The 3,853-nt window shown below is 39.7% G+C and overlaps 1 pseudogene; it reads left to right on the top strand.

Moving 5' to 3' along the window:
• The first annotated feature begins 3,114 nt into the window (after nt 1–3,114).
• On the top strand, nt 3,115–3,643 carry LOC140498217 (large ribosomal subunit protein uL23-like; annotated as a pseudogene).
• Nucleotides 3,644–3,853: the final 210 nt, after the last annotated feature.

Below are 3,853 nucleotides of genomic sequence, written 5' to 3'. Positions count from 1 at the left end.
TGAGGCCAAATAGAAAATCTGTCTACACCCCCATCCTTGTTCCCCCCTCTCCTCCCCTCTCTCTTTCTCTCTCTCTCTCTCTGTCTTTCTCTCTCTCTGTCTCTCTCTCTCTTTCTCTCTTCTCTTTCTCTCTCTCTGTCACTTTTAAAACTTCATTGCTATAAGGGATACAGCAAAGTTAAATCTTCCTTAAAAGTCCTACTATGTTGCCTCATTGTAGTGTGGAGGTGACTTCTGGTTCTGGGTTTATGACAGTAGAGTTAAAGCTGTGGCAGGTTATAGTATGTTGAAAGAGTTTTTAGTATGGTCCCTGGAACAGAGCAAGTCTACTTTCCAAGAACTATTCAGTCAGTAAATATTTATTAAATGCCTCCAACAGTCCATACACTGTGCTAAGCTTAGATAAGCATGGAAAAGATATTGTCATTAATAATCCAGTCACCTGTGGATAAAATATTTTTGTTTTTGTCTTAGAAACCCATGAAAGAGGACAAAATAAAAAGTAGCTATCATTCCTGTGCATTCACCTTTCACTTGTGCAGTGATGGTGTCAGAGTGATTGAAAGGGGTCAAAGAGTGCTAAGAAATACAGTGTTTTTTTAGAATATTAACAATCTTTCATTTGGCTGTTGGTATTCTAAATGTGAGATCCTTGTCTAACAACCACTGGGTGGAAATATTCCTGGAGGAGCTCAATCACATACATCTTGACATCCCTGATAGAAATGAAATTCAACAAAGTGTGAGCCATCTGAAGGATGGCTCACAGACCCTAGCTGGAGAAGCAAAAAAAGGCCTCTTGACTTCTGTTAGAGGGTGTTTTATCACAGACTCAAAAGCTACAATTAGTTATTATTTCATAGGATACTGGATCATCCTTTATTACAGCGTCAATGCTAAATGATTGCAAAATGTCCAATATTAAAACAATTTCAACTTATTCATTAACATCAATTGTTGAGACCCAAGTGAGGTTGATGAACACATTGTCAGAGCTAACTCAGTGCTTAGGAGACTCTGAAGGAAAGTATGGGAGAGAAGAGGTATTAGACTGACTACCAAACTGAAGGTCTACAGAGCCATGGTGCTGACCTCACTGTTGTACGCCTGTGAAACATGAACAGTCTAGCAGCACCATTATAGGAAACTGAATTGCTTCCATTTGAACTGTCTTAGGAAGATTCTGAGGATCACTTGGCAGGATAAGGTAGCAGACATTGAAGTCCTTGCTCTAGCTGAACTGCCAAGTATTCAAACTATGCTTCAGAGGGTGCAACTCTGATGGGCTGGCCAAGATGTTTGAATGCAAAATGTATGCTTCCCAAAAAAGACTATTTTATGGAGAACTCACATAGTCACATGATGGTCAGAAGAAGCTATACAAGGTCTCTCAAGGTCTCTCTTTCACAGGAACTTTGGAATGCATTGTGTAATGTGGGAGACACTGACAAGGACCACCCAACATGGCATGCCCACGTCAGAGAAGGTGCTGTGCTCCATGAGCAAAGCAGAATTGAAACAGCTCAAAGGAAATGTAGGATGCGCAAATTTAGAGTACCCACCCCAAATGTTCATATGGACTATTTGTGCCCAATCTGTGGTAGAGCATTCTGAGTATGTATTGATCTGATCAGTCACAGTCGGACACATTGAAACTTGACCTTATCATAGTGATTGTCATTTTGGTCCTCTTTGAAAATGAAGGATAACAACCAACCAAATGATGGAGGAATTTTATGCAGAATTTGATAAGACTCTTCAAATCAAATCAACATATAATATGATATTTAGTGACTTCAATGAGAAGTTGGAAAAAGAGGAGGTGAGGATGAGGGGAAATTTATGGGAAAGGATGGCTTAAGAAGAAAAAAATGAGAGAGGCCAAAGACTTGTTGCTAATTATTGACACATATGCCTACTCTGCTATCTTCACAACATGTTCAGGAAAATCATCTCTACATGAATTGAAGTCATTTTTAATTAATTAAGTATTTAATAGGAAGCTAGAAGGCTTTTGCAAATATATTCAACAACGGATTCCATCTTTGCCATCTCACAATCGACTGAAAGATGCTGAGAAGATCTCACTGTGCTTGTTGGTTGATAAAAAAAGCAATTGACTGTAAAGAAGAAAACATCACCTTACTAGCTCTTTTATAAGGTGTCTCCTATCTGCAGATCAAGATCATTCCAGATTCTTTGGAAGATGTAACTCCACAAATCATCTAGTTCAATCACTTTAAGATTAAAACATGAACAGAGGCATAATACAGGGCAACATTTGCTTGTCAAAAGTATTTGGCTGACATACAACACAGAATGTGGGTCAAAGGACCTCTGTGTGAATGGTGAGGCCCTCTAAATGTTCCTTCTTCTGGATAACCAATATTGTATTAATTGCATTAAGTGCCATGACACTGCATAGTGTCCTGAAAGATATCTGTAAAGACTCAAAGGAGTTTGGTCTTTCTATCCACAAGGAAGAGGGAGAGAAAGAAGGCCTAGGAGAGAGGGAGGGTGAAAGAGAGAAAGACAGAAGATTGATTTCCTTATAAAGGAGAATCCTCTCTGAACCCTTAGTGTCCATATATAAAGTAGGGCTAATTATATCACCTATCTCACAGGATTACTGTGATAATCAAATTAGATAGGATATGTAAAGTGATAATATTGTGTCATCATTATTGTTGTTGTTATTGTTAAACTAAACCTGAGGCAAGTTAACTCACTTTTTGGGTCAATTGTCTCATTTGTACAATGAAAGGATTAGAGAATCTAGTAACTGGATGCTCCCTATGTCCATTATAACTATTATTTTTTTCAATTCATTTATTTATTTTAGTTTCCAACATTCACTTTCACAAGATTTTGAGTTCCAAATTCTCTCCCCATCTCTCCCCTCCCTTCATTTCATGAAGGCAACCATTCTGATTACCCCTTCCCTCACTCAATCTGCCCTCCCTTCTATCACTACCTCCCCTTCTCTTATTTCCTTTCTCTTCTATTTTCCTGTAGGGTAAGATAGATTTCTATCGCACTTGCTGGTGTATCTTATTTCCCAGTTGCATGTAAAGACAATGTTTAACATTTGTTTTTTAAAATTTTGAGTTCCAGCTTTCCCCCAAGATGGCGCCGAAGGCGAAGAAGGAAGCCGTTGTCCCCCCCAAGACAGAAGCCAAGTCCAAGGCCTTGAAGGCCAAGAAAGCGGTGTTGAAGGGTGTCCATAGCCACAAAAAGAAGAAGATCTGAACATCCCCCACCTTCCGGCGACCCAAGACACTAAGACTAAGAAGGCAGCCCAAATACCCTCGGAAAAGTGCCCCTCAGAGAAACAAGCTTGATCACTATGCCATCATTAAGTTTCCCTTGACCACTGAGTCTGCTATGAAGAAGATTGAGGACAACAACACCCTAGTTTTCATTGCGGATGTCAAGGCCAACAAGCATCAGATCAAGCAGGAAGTAAAGAAGCTGTATGACATCGATGTGGCCAAGGTCAACACACTGATCCGGCCTGACGGAGAGAAGAAAGCTTATGTCTGTCTTGCTCCAGACTATGATGCTTTGGATGTTGCCAACAAAATTGGAATCATCTAAACTGTGTCCAGCTGTCTCACTGCACCTAAAATAAAAAGTTTTCCCCGAAAAAAAAAAAAAAATTTTGAGTTCCAAATTCTCTCCCTTCCTCGCTTCACACCCACCCTCATTGAGAGGGTAAACAATTTGATATAGGTTATACATGTGCAGTCATGCAAAATACCTCCATAATGGTTGTGTTATGAAAGACTAACTATATTTCCCTCTATCCTACCTCACACCCCCCCGTTTATTCTCTTTTTTGACCCTGTCCCTC

This window comes from Notamacropus eugenii, chromosome 4 (genome assembly GCF_028372415.1).
Source record: "Notamacropus eugenii isolate mMacEug1 chromosome 4, mMacEug1.pri_v2, whole genome shotgun sequence".
Lineage (NCBI taxonomy): Eukaryota > Metazoa > Chordata > Mammalia > Diprotodontia > Macropodidae > Notamacropus > Notamacropus eugenii.
This window is presented reverse-complemented; position numbering and strand designations above follow the sequence as displayed.